Source organism: Leptidea sinapis, chromosome 18 (assembly GCF_905404315.1).
Source record: "Leptidea sinapis chromosome 18, ilLepSina1.1, whole genome shotgun sequence".
Taxonomy (NCBI): Eukaryota; Metazoa; Arthropoda; class Insecta; order Lepidoptera; family Pieridae; genus Leptidea; species Leptidea sinapis.
Window position 1 is genome coordinate 2,539,070 of NC_066282.1, and position 10,472 is coordinate 2,549,541.

Consider the following 10,472-nt stretch of genomic DNA (forward strand, 5'->3'; position numbering starts at 1 on the left):
GCACTGTCACCTATAATCCCGCTTCCTCGCCGCGCTCAACGCTATTCTGAACGCAAGGCCTGAGTGTGATTTGTTTGCGGATGAAAAGACGGGGATAAAGTGAAAGTCAAATTCAAATAAACTTTATTCAATTAGGCTTAAACTAAGTGCAATTGAATCATCACTAAAATATTTCTTACAAATTACTGAATTTGCCATATGATCGTAAAAAGTTGAGCTCGTGAGAAGAATATACAAGAAATTGATCGGCCACTCTTTTCAATGAAATAGAGTATTTTACAATGGCTGTAATACACATAATAAATTAGTTTTTAAGGTGCAGCATCCAATATATGAATAATATATATTATTACATAAATACGAATAAAGAATTAACTGTATAAATACATTGGATGTATCAACCTTTAGAGCTTGAACTCATTGTTTGTGTAAGGATGCTTCGTGAACATGATGGTCGTGATTACTGTCACAATTATTAATTGCATCTAACAAATGCAATGACAATGTCAGAATTCCTAAAGTACTGAGAGCGAGATGAATGTCTGAATTAATAAATTAAATTAAAATAAATAAATTAATTAATTAATACCTAACGCTTGTTTTATGTAAATTAATTGCTTGTAATATAGTTTCTGTGTATCTGTGTGTGTGTGTGTGTGTGTGTATGTGTTGTGTGCCGTAGATAATGCAATCATTACCGAAAATAACAAAGTCAATTATTTGAATATTTTCTACAAAGTACACCATTCGCTCAATCAATACTATGTTGACTAAAACACGGTATCTTTATATCGTATAGTACCTAGTCATATTATATAAATATATCACTCAATGTCACTTATAAAATATTAATAAATATCTTTAACTAGCTGAGCCAGCAAACGTTGTATTGCCGATATTAAAATAGCGATACAAAAGTAACTGTTGATCGTAGATAGGTGAAAATTTGAAGTTGTGTGTATTTTTTAATGCTGACTCATAATCAAATAAATTAAAAAAAAAATCGTGTGGACCACCCTTAACATTTAGGGGGATGAAAAATAGATGTTGTCCGATTCTCAGACCTACTCAACATGCACTCAAAATTTCATGAGAATCGGTCAAGCCGTTTCGGAGGAGTTCAACGTTTAACACCATGACACGAGAATTTTATATATTAGATTATTAATATTGGATTATATACCTATAGCGTATAGCTGATACACTAATAAAAAAAAATCTACGTTTAAATGTAGTCTATGAATTGTGGGCTTTAAGAAAACAGTAAATTAATGAGAAAACGCGGGATCAAATTTCAATTACGAGTGTGTAAGACTCGAGATATAAAAATGAGAATAAGAATTGCAGTTGAATATATTATATTGTCATAGTTTGTTATAAATGTTTAATGTATATTTATACTATACTAATTTATAGGTAGTTAATGTTACTATAAGTATAAATATATATTTATACTTACATATGTATGTAAGTATACGAGTACGTTTATGTGGAAGTTAGGTGTATTGACAGTTTTTTGGTCTACGCGAATCTTGAACGGTAGAAAATAGTGAAGCGAATAATGGCGACATTAAATGAACGCTTGGGTACATAACCGTTACCACACAAAAATAAATTTAGAAATAAAATACTTAATTCACGTAATTAAATTAATTTTCCATAATATCAATTCGGAGCGCCCTGTAAGTAATCTCGTAGCCGCGTAGAGGTGGTCGTTAAATCAATAAACTGTTTTTATTAACAGTTTTATATTCGTTAACGAATTAACTGTTTTTCTTCAACGAAAAAACCTGTTAAACATTATAAGCTAATAAATTCAATCAACGTATTCACCCGTAACTCGCAATAAATGAAGAAATTGAATGCCTCACTAAAACAGCTTAATTCAAAACAGTTGACGAATTTTCCAACGAAAACGTTGACTTGATATTATATTTACGAAATAGGTACTACGTATAAATTAAATTTAGCAATATTATTAATATAATATGAAGTATGAACCTAATAAAAACCTAAATTATTAATACTATACTAATACCTAAAATATTAACCGATTTTTCAAAACCCGTTGACGATTTAACAGTTGTTTCAACCTGTAGACCATTGACAAAAAACAGTTAAATTAAATTTATTTAAAAACCTTCAATGACAGTACTCCATAAAATACTTAATTCACGTAATTAAATTAATTTTCCATAATATCAATTCGGAACGCCCTGTAAGTAATTTCGTAGCCGCGCGCTCGCGTAGGCACTGACACCTACTACGTACGACCACGTAAGAGTGAATAAAATTTTGTTTCCTAGAGGTGGTCGTTAAATCAATAAACTGTTTTTATAAACAGTTTTACATCCGTCAACGAATTAACTGTTTTTCTTAAACGCAAAAACCCTTTAAACGTAATAAGCTAATAAATTCAGTCAACGTCTTTACCTCCAACTCGCATTAAATGAAGCATAATTAATAAACAGTTTTACATTCCTCAACGAATTAACTGTTTTTCTTCAACGCAATATTTCAAAACCTGTTGACGATTTAACAGTTTTTTCAACCTGTTGACCATTGACAAAAAACAGTTAAATTATAGTTATTTATGCAACTGTTGTGTAATAAGGGGTATTAAAACATGAATGTGGATTTATCACACGAGGCGAAGCCGAGACATTCACACCCATAGTATCACATGAGTGTTTTAATACCTAATTATCAACAGTTGCATACAAGACTTTATCTACACCCAGAATATGAATCCTCTAAAACATTCTGAAACAGTTAGCTTACTGCTAACACCAAAACACCAGTCCTGGTAGTACCCTGATATAAATTATTACTGAATATATATATATAAACTAAGTATTGAAACAATTATTTATTTTAGTAGTAATTTACATTTTGTATAGTGCAATAATTAAAATTCACTCGAATATAATGTTCTTTTGCAGCGTTTAATATATAATAATAAATCGCTCATTTTTTGTAAACAAATCTTATGTCTCAAGGTGACGAGCGCAATTGTAGTGCCGCTCTGAATTTTTGGGTTTCTCAAGAATCCTGAGCGGCACAGCATTGTAATACGCAGAGCGTATCAATTAGCATCAGCTGAACGTCCTGCTCGTCTCGTCCCTTACATAAAAAAAAAGATTATTCATTATCACCGCCGGCATAGAAACAATGACATCATTGACATTTTAATAAGTATCAATAATGTGGAGAATTTCAAAGTTCAAGCGAAATTACAACGGCTTATAACCCCGAGTGTTTTCACGCAAAACAAGTACACAGTAGACATCCAAATACAGAAAACAGCTCACAAATACCCTTTTTATTACCTAAGTATCAACATTATATAAGAATAATTTATTTAAATCGATTTTATACATATGAATTATCATTAAATTACAATAATTTTAAATATTATACAAGTCATATATGACTACATTGTAATTGTCATTGTATCACCACACTAGTCGGAGAACGTATTGTGGGATCAAATAGAGCTATGATCAACAGTAAACCATTTAACTTGGCAGTCATCATTGGCATTACTACGGCAAATTTTGAGGGTACTCTAAAATAACAAATTAAATAATTACAAAAATATTCATGCTAAATTTGAAAAACGTAAAAAAAAATAAGTAAAAACATGTGTATATTAATAGTTATATATGCAACTGTTGTGTAATAACGGGTATTAAAACACGAATGTGGGTTTATGATAATAGTATCACATGAGTGTTTTAATACCTAATTATCAACAGTTGCATACAAGACTTTATCTACACCCAGAATATGAATCCTCTAAAAGATTCTGAAACAGCTTACTGCTAATATTAAAACAGCTAGTCCTAGTAGTAAACTAGTATCATCATTACTGATTATATACAAATAAACTAAGTATTATTGCAGTGCTTAAAATATCTGGCGGTGTGCTATCATAACTTGAATCGCTAATTTTCGTAAACAAAACAATTAAAATATTATCGAAGGAAAATAGCGGGGATTCGAATCGATCGGCGAGCGACGATCTGGTAGTGATGTTCTTTTTTTGAAATTCATACGGATACCACGCATCGAGCAATAAGAATGTGGCTGTCTGTTGAAACTCTTTGCGCATGAAGGGATTGAAAAAAAAACAAAGTGTTGTTATGAAATTCAGTACCTACAACCTTACATCACTCGTTTGGATGATGTAATGGTTATTAGGACATTGTGTGTTTTAATGTTGGCAATAAGCTAACTGCTTTAGAATCTTTAATAGAGGATTTAAAGCATGGGTGTAGATAAATTATATTTAGTCAACATACGGAGAATGTATTTATATATAAAAGCTGATAATTTAAATGTTTTATTGATTAGTTCTAGTAACTAACAAAATTATGGTGACACTTTAATTATTAATTGAAGAAATAATTTAATTAAAACTTTATCTCAGGTAAGTTGTAAATTAGTTATCAATTTGTGCTAATTATGTCTCAGACTAGCTAGACACAGAGTACCTAACAGTATTTTGAATTTAATTTTATTTGTATTAACGGAGTATTTACCATGGTTTACGCGTGAAGATCTCCACCATAGCATATATTCCAATACATTTTCAATGTACAGTCAGCACCAAAATTAACTAGTCATTTAGAAAACTATGTCCCTCCACAACATCGACTCAATACTTATCTTATTTATTCAAACAAAACAAATCTTATAACTATATTTACTTTTATGACTACATACAATTAAAACTATCATTACGTGCAAGCTTACCAATAATACTGGCAGCATTCCCGCGCTGGATAGCTAGGCTGATCCGTTGACCGAAATAGCTGCCAGCGCTTGGGTTTTCAGTAGCCTTATTGAGGCGCGAAGATAGTATTTTGTACATTCTCTGTGCCTTTGGGCCCCAATATAAGTATAATTCTTAGATTCATTAATACTCAATACTTAGATTAATGATTGGTCTCCGCTACGCTCCAACTAGATACCGCAGGCGTAGTCGCAAAGTGCGCCAACTAATACTACGCCGAAGTGGGCGAGCTAGTCTCGAATAATGTATGACGTTGACGTGCCACATGATCTGTTAAGTTTTGCTAATAATTGAAACTAAAATACCGGGTTGCGTAGTAAAACTTTGTAAAAATAATACTACAAGAAATAAGAAAGACACTGGAATCACATATCAACAGTAAGCATTTTGTATAATATCAAGTGTCAAGATGCAACGCACACAAGCATCTTTACAAAGAGCCAATACACACTAAAATATATAGTTGCCACAATAAAAAAGCTATTGTTCTTAGGTATTGCGGTATCTAGTTGGAGCACAGCGGAGACCAATCCTTAATCTAAGACTCAATATAATCAAAATGCTTATTATCAATTCTGAATATGAGTGTTATAGATGTAGTTAGTGATGTTCGTAGTTAATGTTAATAATTTATAATAATGTAACAAATCCGCATTTAATAATGCATATTGAGTAGCCAAATGAAAAGAAAAGACTTATTAAGGTATATGGATAAGTCTTTTAATATGTAACTCGTGAATTACACTTTAGTTATATAAGAATCTATGTACTTATTAAACTATTACTCTTGAGTTGGCCAATATATAAAATTTTGTTGCGTGGCGAGATAGATTGAAGTTGAAATTTGATTTTGTAAATATTACGTCATGTGAGATGATGTGTGATGTGAGTTTTTTTAGAGAATTACTATAATTGTATATTTTAGCTAGAGACCGACTCGATAAAGGATAACTTAAATGTCGGTAAATTGGCGATTTAAAGGTAGTACGTACTATCTTGAACGCGCAATCATTCCACAATATCGTTCATATTTGTACACACACTACAACTAAACCTACACGAAACCATTCACAAGAATCATACTCTGTAGGAAATCCGTACCGGAAGACGTAGTGTTGGTAGCTCCCCCCCAAGATGGACCGACGATCTGCTTAAGATCGCCGGAATAGGTTGGATGCGATGGCGATCTTTGGGAGTGGCCTTTGGTCCAGCAGTGCACGTCTTCCAGCTGAAATGAATGAGGATTTCACGTTTTATGATAATTTCGTAGTCACCGAACTTTTTAAAATATAGACGTAATCGTGTGGTGTGTGACCTAAACCATTCAATCTCATCAATTTTAGAGCAACATCGATCATTAGTTACTTTGTTAATGTGTAACTTTTTTTGTTGACTGTACCGTATTTTACTATACCTATACAGTGCTCCCAAATTAATATACAGGTCTTCGCCACTTTTCGGCAACGGTCGTATTTCCCGACCGACGGACGGAGACGATATCTAGATAGAGTGGTAAAATGCATTACTTTTGTATGATTTAGTAGAATTATATTACAATTATTATTGTATTATATATTATATAGAGCTCACCCCTCTTGTCATAATAATGACAAGAGGGGTGTGTGATAGGAGCTCTATATAATTCCACATAGACTGAACACGTGCAGTCGGCACCAATACTTAAAGACGACTGACTGACTGACTGTTTTCGTATTGTGAACACATGATTTGACTCCTATTTCTTTCGCTCAAGGTGCAAAATGCAAGTGCACTTACGATTGAATGATTCGGGTGTTTCCGAGAATACGCCGATTTGCGAAGATCTGTATGCGCATTATTAATTTGACAGCACTGTACTGTTTAAAAAAAATATTAAATATTTGCAGGATCTCTGCAAACATTATAAATATATATGGATGTTTCGGTATAACAAAGGTAATGGATGTTTGTGATAAAAAGCCGAATGGCCTAGTCTGTCGTACCGTCCTGACACGGACTTTTATTATATTATGTATACATGTTTTAAATGTTAAAACTATTTAGAGAAGTTGATATTTGATGTTAATATAATATGGAGAAATGCCTGTTAGAACATAGCTTCCCTATTGTTATTAAAGGTTGGTTTTTTCTTGTTTTAGCCAGACAACCCACGCTGAATTTTTTTACTTGCACAATTACATTTTGAGATTTGAAATGAAAGGGCATTCGAAGAAGATGCAAGATAGTGGTCAAAGTGGCTCAGCTTTATTTCAAAGTCAAAGTCAATGTTTTTATTTGCGTAAACATTGTTAGATTGATGTTACATAAATATTATAAAGTACATGTTTGCCACATTTATGACTTGCAAATTTTACAAAATCCAATAAACATTACTAAATCATTAGTTACATTAACATTATTATTTATTATTATAATATAAAAAGGAGACGAGCGCAATTGTCGTGCAGCTCAGAAGTTTTGGGTTTTTCAAGAATCCTGAGCGGCCCTGCATTGTAATCGGCAGGGCGTATCAATTATCATCAGTTGAACTTCGTGCTCGTCTCGTCCCTTACTATCATAAAAAAAAGATACCACTGCTTTCCATTAAATACATTTCCATTTTACATTCAGCATTTATATTTTTAAGAATGTTGCTATAAGTAAATATAAAAATACGACATTTCAATCGTCATAAAATTGTTGTTAAATTACGATGTCTGAATTCAAGTTTGAAATTGTATCATTTCGAAATATACGTTCACTCTTGTATAGTGTATGAAAACAATATTACTGGCAATTGAATTATCTTAAAGCTTAGATTAATGATTGGTCTCCGCTGCACTCCAACTAGATACCGCAGGCACAGTCGGCGGCAACGTGCGTCAACTAATACTACGCCCAAGTGGGCGTACTCAAACCAGACTCGAACAATGTGTGACGTTGACGTGCCACATGTTCTGTTAAATTTGCTAATAATTGAAACTAAAATGCCGCCGGGTTTCGTAGTAAAACTTTGTAATAATAATGCTACAAGAAATAAGAAAGACACTGGGATCACACATCATCAGTAAGTATTTGGTATTTTATTAATTTCAATGTAAAATAACTCGAAGCGTATGTTACAAAATTTGAAAGATGCCATTGAGTGTCAAGATGCCACGCACACAAGCATCTAATAGTTGCCGTAATAAAAAATCTATTGTTCTTAAGTAGTGCGGTATCTAGTTGGATCGTAGTGGAGACCAATGCTTAATCTAGGCTTAAAAGATTATTATTCTAAAAGTTCTAAATTAAAATTTATTATGATTTTATACTATTGATACGATACATGTGTTAATTCTCGGTTGTGTTCAAAACCATCGAAATCTCTCAATTGCAGTCAATATTTTATATTGTAATAAATGTATGTATAGTATTAAATAACGAATGTTGTATGTGTAACCATTTTAATAAATAAAATATATAACGACATGACTTCGTATTATTACCGTTTAACAATAAAACCTACCAGAAACAGTGTAAAGAAAACTTATTTATCAACCAACAAAATGGCTTCAGTTTGAAACTGTGCAGTTAAAACTCTACGTGAAACGTCTGTTTTTATAGTATTCAATGAAGGGTAATTTCAAGAATTTGCAACAAAAACACGTTGAAGTTTCTGGCAAAGGGAAAAAGGAGATCAATTTTGAGAAAATAAATGGCTTTTATGCCTTTCTCGACACTACATTTTCTGTCCTAATAACACTGACCTGTATAAATACCACTGGACAGGCTATTCCAAATGTTTGACCGTAAATTTTTTGTGCCTATTTGAAGCGCCACTCGCGAGCGTCCAGACAACTAATTTTGACGTATAATATGAATGGCTGCGAAGGAACATACAATACTCTGAAGTATTTTTGCATTTTGAATAAATTTCGTTCGTTTTCCGTATTATTCATATTTCAAGAATCAACGTAATAAAGTACACAATTTTTTTTGTAAATAGTTTCCCACCATCTATTGATGTTTGTTGAGGTTGTAATCACTAGTTTTAATACTGCAGACTCTCGCTACATGGCCACAGCGCCAAAATGGCGAATATCAAACAGGCACAAAAGCACATTGACAGCCGTCAGTCCAGTGATATATAGTAGAGGTCAGTGCCTAATAAAAAAACGTGATAGTTTTATGAATTTCTAATATAAATGCAATAGAGAAATATTTGAATAGAGCAGAACTACTTTCTTTTTTATGGAAGAAGAGGATAAACGATCATAGTAGAACTATTTAATATAGACATAACTTGTAAGTTATTAAGGGGCTGTAGACTGTGCAGGGCCTGCATGGTGGCAGAGGAAACTGCTGCGCATGTACTTCTGCATTGTCCAGGTGTAGAAACTCACCGGGCTCTACATCTTGGTACCCCAAACACCCTCCCGGAAGTCTTTAGGAAGGAGATGAGGTTTTTTTATGGAAAAGAAGGACAAACGAGCGTACCAGTCACCTGGTGTTAAGTAATCACCACCACCGACATTTTCTTGCAACACCATAGGAATCACAGGAACGTTTCCGGCCTTTAAGGAAGATGTACGCGCTTTTTTGAAGGTACCCATGTCATATTGTCCCGGAAATACCACACATATAAGTTTATTCCACAGCTTTGTAGTACGTGGAAGAAAGCTCCTTGAAATCCACACTGTGGAGGACCGCCACACATCCAGATGAGGTTGCTAAGGAGGAATTGGGATGGCAGGAATAACAAATATATTCCCACTCACGCAAAATAGGCGTACATTCGTTGAATTGCGGAAATAAACCCGATTACACCATACCATACCATACAACACCACAGGAATGACTAGCGCGTTGCGTTACAAATTAATCCAAAAATTTAAAACACATTATTACGTGTCGGACTTTGGATGATTGAACCTGGGGCTCCGTGGAAAGAGTCAACCATTATCTTATATCTTTAAACTAGCAATTCTTGTATAAATATAATCTGAATCTCGGAAACGGTTCCAAAGATTTTCATAAAATTTAGTATACAGGGTATTTCGGGGGCAATAAATCGATCTAGCTAGGTTTCAATTTTAAAACATAATTATCCGTGTCTTAATGAGAAATAGCTAGAATAACATAAGAATACAAAGGTAAATTTCGCCACTATATACAAGACTTTAATAGCTCAGATGGGACATTGGGTGATCCGGAAAGCAGAAGACCCCGGTTCAAATCCAGATGTCCTAGCCACGTGACGTGACGTAGCCACGGTAGACTATCTAAGTATGTACCACAAATGAGAAACTAGTGATTTAGTATTATTTATTTATTTTAAGAGGGTGGCTATTTGACTAGTCCTGGTCAGTCCTAGTAATACTGCGTCCAGAATTGAACTATTGTGTTCGCCACTCATACTTATAGCTCGTCGTCAAATCCTGCCGCCTTTACGAACCGCAGTATCTTCTTGACACGAGTATTACAAACAGCATCTGGGAGCAGCATGTAGTCACCAAGGATGGTTTACGCTTATGCATTAGTCGGCCACAATCGCAGAGGAGATGAAGAGGCGTTTCGTCAGCCTCAAGGTAAAATTTGGAAGTTTTATTGTTTTCGATTCCGACCACACTGAGGTGCTTGTTTAGACGACAGTGCCCAGTTAACATCCTGGTAAGTATGCATAGATTTTTCCTAATCAATGATATGGCTTCAT